Below are 8,929 nucleotides of genomic sequence, written 5' to 3' on the forward strand. Positions count from 1 at the left end.
TTTATCTTAAACATATGTCAAGGATCTTGAGTTTCACATCAACATTGAAAGATCTCCTTCATTTGAAGGTTTCTAAACAAATGTCTGACAGCCATATATCAGGACAGCTTGGATGGCGTCTTCCTGTCTGGCTGGAGGGCTAGGCTGGTGTCTGACTTAATTCCAGGATAAATACAACTCTTCTAGCATTTGTTAAATCCTTTGCATAATTATATTTAAGCCAATATATTTAATACACAACACAAGTAGCCTCTTAAAAGGAATAAGGCCTTTGTAAAAAAGGAACTCAGTTTAAAACAGTTTCAGAAGAAACCTCTTTAGTTTACATCTTCCCCCCCCCTTCTCCAGCCAGTTGCTTTGTTTCCATTAGCTCTTCCCAACATTTATTGCCCTTAAACTCTCTCTCTTTAAGAAAGAAACAGCTTTAAAAGACTTCCCAAAATTTCTGCCAGCTAGATGCTTCTCCATTTGGCCTTTAACCTTGGAAAGAAGATCTGGCTCATTTTACTGGGAGGCACATTGGCATTATTTTACTATTTACTCATTCCTAATTATATTTATCTCTGCCTTTGTTATCTTCTGTAACATGTAGGGTCAGTGTCCTTACTCAGTCTGTAATTTCAGCTTTTACGACTTTGAGAATTGTTTTCTGCTATCAATCAAAAGGGGCCCCTTGTCTAAGAGGAAAACACTGTCAGTGTTTTCTTAAGCAGCTAGCCTTCTTGCCTGGCATGAAACTTTTGAAAATCTAAGCCCTCTTTAATATACAAGTCCTGATCAAACATTAATAAAATGCAGGCTTATGCCTGATGCCTCAGCACTTTGGTTTCCAAACGTTTCAGAAGTCAAATGGACTTCTGGAACGGACTCCGTTCGACTTCCAAGGTACGACTGTACAGTGGAACCTCGGTTGTCGAACATAATCCGTTCCGGAAGACCGTTCGACTTCCGAAACATTTGACAACCAAGGATCAATTGCCGATCGGCAAATTCTTTTTTAAAAATGGAGTTCCGTTCGACTTCCGAGGTGCATTCAAAAATGGAAGCATTCGCTTCCGGGTTGTCGGCGTTCAGGTTCTGAATTGTTCGGCTTCCGAAGTATTCAACAACCAAGGTTCCCCTGTAATGCTTTTTATAGAGTGGGACTGTAGGAGGCACTGGGGATGAGTCTATGGAACCAAGCGGGCAGCAGCCCCAGAAAGTTTGGGAACCACTGGCTTAGAAGTCCAGAGTATGGTACAGGCAATCCTCGTTTTGCGTAAGGGTTTAGTTCCGGACCTCTGTGCAGCTTGGCGGACCGCATGTTCACTCCTTTTTTCACTCCTTTTTGTGACGTCTATATGACGTTTTAGGGCTATTTCTGGGTTTGGAGCCCTGCATGTGAGCAATATGGGGAACACAATCAGATGAGCTTACGAAAATAAACTCATGAAAGTTTAGCATATTATGCTTGTCACAAATACACACACACACACACACACACACACACACACTCAACAAATGAAAAGAAAAAGCCATATGTTTTAACTTTATTCTCTTCTTTGGAGTTCTTAGTGTTAAGAAACATGATGAGATGCTACTTGAAATGTGTTTTACATGCAGTATTTCTTTTGATCAACATAACACCACAATGTGCAACTTACCTAGCATAAAAGTGTTGTCATGTGTGTCATTTAAACCTCTTTTTAGGACTGCCATAATCACTTCCCTGACTTTACCTTACTAGATTGCCAAAAACACAAGTTGGCCCTCGTGCTTCTGCTTTATTTGGGTTCCCAACTTACTATAACTATGTTTAAAAAATACAATATGCATTTAAACATGACATTCTTGCTTTTGTCTTGAGAAACTTTATTTGAAAAGCTATCAGTCACGATTACAATTGGATGGTATAGCAATAACTGCAGAAATCAGTTTCTTGCACAACAGCAATTATTATTTGCTAAAGTAATAGTTCTGCTGCTCTGGTTCGCCAGAAGCGGCTTAGTCATGCTGGCCACATGACCTGGAAGCTGTACGCTGCCTCCCTCGGCCAATAAAGCGAGATGAGCGTCGCAACCCCAGAGTCGGCCACGACTGGACCTAAAGGTCAGGGGTCCCTTTACCTTTACCTTTACCTTTTTCTCTCTAAGCCTGACACTTGTTTAAAGAAAATGTGGGGTGCATTTTTACAGGCACTTACAAGAGGGTCAATCTTGCTGAACTCAGTGGGGCTACTCAGTGAGTAAAACTGCTCAGGGTTGCACAGCTGGTCAATTAAATGTATGTGTTTCGGAAGTCGAATGGACTTCCGGAACGGATTACATTCGAGAACCAATGTACCACTGTACTATCAAATTCCAAATCCACATGAAAAAAAACCCTCAGCATTCTAGCAGATTCCTTACAGGACTATAATTCCACACTGTATATATCACAATAAGAGACAGCATGCCTTCAACACATGGGCATCCCATCAGATTGTTTTTGGGACAGAGTTGATCCTTGTTCTCCTTTCCTCTTGAAAGGCTACAAAATGGTTATAGAATCATAGAATCATAGAATCATAGAATCATAGAGTTGGAAGAGACCACAAGGGCCATCGAGTCCAACCCCCTGCCAAGCAGGAAACACCATCAGAGCACTCCTGACATATGGTTGTCAAGCCTCTGCTTAAAGACCTCCAAAGAAGGAGACTCCACCACACTCCTTGGCAGCAAATTCCACTGCCGAACAGCTCTTACTGTCAGGAAGTTCTTCCTAATGTTTAGGTGGAATCTTCTTTCTTGTAGTTTGGATCCATTGCTCCGTGTCCGCTTCTCTGGAGCAGCAGAAAACAACCTTTCTCCCTCCTCTATGTGACATCCTTTTATATATTTGAACATGGCTATCATATCACCCCTTAACCTCCTCTTCTCCAGGCTAAACATGCCCAGCTCCCTTAACCGTTCCTCATAAGGCATCGTTTCCAGGCCTTTGACCATTTTGGTTGCCCTCCTCTGGACACGTTCCAGTTTGTCAGTGTCCTTCTTGAATTGTGGTGCCCAGAACTGGACACAGTACTCCAGGTGAGGTCTGACCAGAGCAGAATACAGTGGCACTATTACTTCCCTTGATCTTATCCTTGGGATGAGACAATATGTACATTAAAACATATACTGCAATGCCCACCATCCCTGACCATTAGCCATGCTGGCAGAGACCATCTGTATGGCCACAGATTGCCCTTCCCTGATATTTTATTTTTATGGGTTTTCCACACACATCTGCTCAGCTTCTGTGAGAACAGGATGCTTGAATAGTTGGGCCATTGGCCTGATCCAGCAGGCTCTTTTTATGTTCTTACGTTAGAGGTATGCTGCCTTTGTGCACGGCTGTTCCGCTTACCTCTCATGTTCAAGCCATCATAAACGAGTGAGTGCCTGAGCATGCGCAGAGTGCCACCCTCCCTCAGTGGTGAAATAAATAATCACTACTTTTACTTGAAGCCCTGTGTGAGGGTTTGATTAGCTGCTTGTGCGTGAAAACGTGCTCCCTCAGAGTTTGTGCGCCCCCACAAACCTCCGTGTGTGACGGAGCTCCTCAGACATGTCTGCTCTAGTCACTAGTAGAGTCCGACAGTGGCTGTCTGCGGAAGCGTTTCCAGCAAAGAAGTTCCTTAACGGAAACGCGTCTCCTGGACTCACGGCGTGACAGTTTCCTGCGAGGTATGGGTCTCCCTATGGGAGACTCCGATACCTCCCCACTGTTCTCGCTGGAAGACTCCCTGAGCCCTCCCTCCTGCTCGCATTCCCTCAGAGACCCACTCCTCCCCCTGCTGGTCCCTGCTTCAGCAGTTGAGTCTCTTTCATCCTGCCTGAGTCCCTCCACCACCTGATGCTCTGATGGCAGTTCCCTGACATCCACCTCCCCTCCAGGGCCCCCCTCACCCCCTCCCAATTCCTCCCCCCTGGGAGGTGAAGGGCTAAAACCCCGAAACGAATCTTCCTCATCTTCTGACGTCTCGAACAATTCTCTCCATCGATCGTCGTCCTGGCCAGCTGAATCCTCCTCCTCTTCAGAATCTGGGAACCCCTCCAACTCCTCTTCCTCGTCGGTGGTGGCAAAGTATTCCCTTCGGAACCTCGCTACAGGCTGAGGTTTACGTGGGAACCTCTGATGAAAAGTCTCTATTAAAACCTCGTCATTGACATCCTCTGCCCTAACCCAGGTGTTTTCCGACTCCGGTTCCCCTTCCCACATTACCAAATACTCTACTTGATCTCCCTTCCACCTGGAATCGAGGATCTCCGCTACATGGTAGCTGTGTTCCTTCTCCTCCATTGCTGGTCCCCTAGTGACCCTCCCCTCACTGTCTCCTCTATACGGTGACAGCAACGACCTGTGAAAAACTGGGTGCAGCTTCATGTGGTTCGGTAACCGGAGCCTGAAAGCCACTGGATTGACCTGCTGTATGACTTCAAACGGACCCAGCCTTTTGGGTCTTAATTTCTTACAACCTCCTTTGAATGGCAACCCTTGGGTTGACAGCCACACCTGGTCCCCCACCCTGATGCTTTCACCTTCCCTTCTATTTTTGTCTGCTTGCCTCTTATATTCCTCCTTAGCCCTGTTTAAGTTGAGTTGGAGCTGGCGATGGATCGCTTCCATTTCTTCCACGAACTGTTCTGCAGCTGGAACGCTCCAGTTCTCCCCCTCCCCCCCTGGGAAGGCTCTGGGATGGCACCCGTGATTAGCCAAAAAGGGGCTCATCCCCGTGGACACGTTCTCTGCATTGTTGTAGGCAAATTCTGCCAACGCCAGCTTCTCCACCCAATCATTCTCTCTGTCATTAACATAACACCTCAAATATTGTTGGAGAACCCCATTTGCTCTTTCCGCCTGCCCGTTGGTTTCAGGATGACGGGCCGTCGAGAAATTAACCTCTACATGCAGTAAGCTCATGAGCTTCCTCCAGAACCTGGAAGTAAATTGTTTCCCTCGGTCTGAAACCACCCTCAAGGGGGCGCCATGCAACCTAAACACATTCTCTACAAACAATTTGGCGGTTTCTTCTGCTGTAACCGCATGTGAGCAGGCTATGAAGTGGGCCATTTTAGTTAACAGGTCTACTACAACCATGATGGCTGTTTTCCCTCTAGACCTTGGCAGATCAGTCATGAAATCTATTGCCACTGCTTCCCACAGTCTCTCAGGTGTGGGCAGTGGTTCTAATAAACCAGCCGGCGCCTGCCTCTCCCCCTTGGCTCTTTGGCATTGTTCACACCCTCTCACATACTCCCGCACATCTTCCCTGACCTTGGGCCACCAAAATTCCCTGGTAACCAGCCACATGGTTTTGTGTTGCCCAAAGTGCCCTGCTGTGGGGCTATCGTGCAGCTGCTTGAGTACTTTCTCCCTCAATTCCCCTTCAGGTATATATAACGCTCCCTTATAATACAATGCCCCATTTCTCTCCTCAAAACCACCGGGTTTGTCTTCCTCCCCTCTGAGATCCCTGAGTTTCCCCTGGGCGTATGCATCCTGCACCGTACCCTCTACCAATTCCCTTTGCCCCACCAAAGTCGCCCCACACACCCAGCGGTCCTCTGGAATGATATGGGTTTCTTCGGGTGCTCCCTCCCCCTCCAAATATTCAGGTTTGCGTGAGAGAGCGTCCGCCCTAACATTCTCTGGGCCTGGCACATAACAAATCTCAAAGTTAAATTTGGAGAACTCTTGGGCCCATCTCAACTGCCTTTGGTTGAGCACTCGCGCCGTTCTCCAGTACTCTAGATTTTTATGGTCCGTGCACACTTGCACTTTATGTTGTGCACCCACTAGCAGATGCCTCCATCTCCGGAACGCCTCATGAATAGCAAGCAGTTCTCGGTCGTACACCGTGTAGTTCCTCTCGGATTTGTTCAGCTTCCGCGAGAAGAAGGCACACGGACGCCACTCCGACTCCTCCTTCCCCGGCTGCAGAAGAAGCACCGCCCCTATGGCTCTGTCAGATGCGTCTGTTTCAACCCTTAGCTTCTTTCGTAAATCCACATGCAGAAGTTGTTCTTCAGAGGCGAAGGCCCTTTTCAGTTCCTCAAACGCTCGCTCCGCCTCCGCCGTCCATACAAACTTCTTCTTACTGCTGAGACAGTCAGTGATGGGCGCCGTCAGATGGGCGAAGTTGCGGATGAACTTACGATAAAAGTTTCCAAACCCTAGGAACCTCTGCACATCCTTCTTGGTTTTGGGTGTTTTCCATTCCAGCACTGCCTGTACCTTGCCGGGATCCATGGCCAATCCCTTGTCTGACAGGCGGTACCCCAGGAATTCCACCTCCTTGGTATGGAACCGACACTTCTCCAGTTTGACCCACAGCCTGTTGGCTTGCAGTCTGCTCAACACTTCTCTGACGTCTCTCACATGTTGCTCCTCATTCTCAGAATACACCAACACATCATCTAGAAAGGCAACGCAATTCTTGTAGAGCAAAGGGCCCAGCACGTGGTTCATAAAAGATTGAAAACACGCGGAGCCTGCTTGTAATCCAAATGGCATAACGAGGTATTCAAACGCCCCCAAAGGGGTAAACATGGTGGTTTTCCATTCATCCCCTTTCCTTATGCGTATCAGGTTGTACGCCCCCCTTAGATCCAGCTTTGTGAAAATCTTTCCCTTCCTCACCATGGTCAAAATATCATCAATTCTGGGCATAGGGAACGCCACCGGTTCAGTCACTGCATTCAGCCGCCTAAAATCACATACAAGTCTCGGCTTGTCCGCATTTTTTTTGTCCACAAAGAACACTGGGCTCCCCCCTGCTGCTTTGGACTCTCTGATGAAGCCTCTCTTCAGGTTCTTGTCAATGAACCCTCGCAACTCCTGCATTTCCCTGTCTGACATGGCATACAACTTGCCCACGGGAAGCTGTGCTCCAAGGAGTAAATTGATCTGACAATCAAAGGGTCTATGAGGTGGTAGTTGGTCAGCTTCCTTCTCGCTGAACACGTCGCTGAGATCTGCATACTGTGGTGGTACCTTCACCTTCCCCATTACTTCAGTCCCTGCTAGGGTGGCTTGGGCCCCTACTGAACCCTTCTCCCCTTTGCAGTGTTCTAGGCAATGTGCTGAACCAAAGGACACCACTCTTTGATGCCAGCCAACCAGCGGATCATGTAGAGCTAGCCAGCTCATTCCCAAAATAATGGGAGCGCCTCCCAGGGTGGCCACATTAAACGCTATCAGTTCTGTGTGCCTTGCCACCCTCATTATCATTGGGACAGTCTGCAAGCGGACTCCTCCTCCCAACAACTCCCTGCCATCAATCGTGGTCACCTGCAGGGGGTTGCTTAAAGGGATGGTCTGTATCTGGTGTTCAGCAGCAAACTCCTTGCTCATAAAATTGCAGGAGCTGCCTGAGTCCAATAGCGCCTTTATTTTTAGGGGGTGCCCATTCTGCAGCTCTAGCGACACTTCAATCACTAGAGCAGGTCGAGGAGCTTCTGGCACGGGCACTTTCACTGCTCTTTGGCCTGGCTGCAGTGCCCCAATTGTGGCAACCAGGCGTTGGCTTTTACCTGCTCCGCTCCCCCTTCTTCTCCCCCCTCAACAGCTCCCACCATCCCTTGCCATTCCTTCCTCTGGGGGCAGACTCTGGCAAAGTGGCCTGGCTGTTGGCAGAGATAGCATTTCCGGGGGCCCTTTCCCTCCTTCTTAGCTCCCTCGCTGGTTTTTGAAAATGCGCGCGCGCGCGCTGTTCCGATTTCCATCGGCTCTGCCGGCGGGAAAGCTGGCTCAGGAATGTCTGGAATGCGGAACTCCTTCCAACGTTCCCCTCTCCCTTCCCGCCTCTCCAAGGCTCTTGCCTCCTGCCGCGCTCCTATGGTCAGCGCAGATTTGGTCAGCTGATCCATAGACTCCGCCCTGGGGCTCCGTGCCAGCTCGTCTTTCACCCCCGAAGAAAGACCTTCTTCAAATAGCATTTGAACGGGTGCCGCCGATAAATCCCAACTCAGTCTGTGAATCAGCATGGTAAACTCAGTCCAATATTCACGGACAGATCGACTCCCCTGCTTACAAGCCATTAGCTGTCTGCGCACCACCCCTTCCTCAATATCGCTGGAAAACATGATATCCATTGCACGAAAGAACTTCATTGTGTCCTTTAGTATGTCATTGTGCGTTGCCATTAGGGGTCGAACCCAGTCTCTAGCCCCTTTCTCAAGATGCCCAATTACAAAAGCAACTCGCGATTCCTCATCAGGGAACTCATCGAACTGCACATTAAGGGCATATTGCATCTCTGTCCTAAAAGCCTGGTAGTCCTTGGGGTCCCCCCCAAATTTCTGCACCAATCCTGGTACCTTTCTGGGGAATTGAGTGGCTCTCCCCTTCTTGTCTGCATCCTGAGCCCTTCTCTCCTCCAGCCTCGCCGTCTGCAGGGCCAGTTGAACCTCCAACGCTCGGTATCTATCTTCCAAGCTTGGACCAGCTCCAGCCCCTGCTCCTCCGGTTCCGGTTGGTTCGCTCATGATGCCTTCTCTTGCACAGGCAGCGTGCAAAGACTGTCGGACTGCTGTGAGGGTTTGATTAGCTGCTTGTGCGTGAAAACGTGCTCCCTCAGAGTTTGTGCGCCCCCACAAACCTCCGTGTGTGACGGAGCTCCTCAGACATGTCTGCTCTAGTCACTAGTAGAGTCCGACAGTGGCTGTCTGCGGAAGCGTTTCCAGCAAAGAAGTTCCTTAACGGAAACGCGTCTCCTGGACTCACGGCGTGACAGTTTCCTGCGAGGTATGGGTCTCCCTATGGGAGACTCCGATACCTCCCCACTGTTCTCGCTGGAAGACTCCCTGAGCCCTCCCTCCTGCTCGCATTCCCTCAGAGACCCACTCCTCCCCCTGCTGGTCCCTGCTTCAGCAGTTGAGTCTCTTTCATCCTGCCTGAGTCCCTCCACCACCTGATGCTCTGATGG

The sequence above is a fragment of the Podarcis bocagei genome (assembly GCF_964188305.1).
Source record: "Podarcis bocagei genome assembly, chromosome: W".
Taxonomy (NCBI): Eukaryota; Metazoa; Chordata; class Lepidosauria; order Squamata; family Lacertidae; genus Podarcis; species Podarcis bocagei.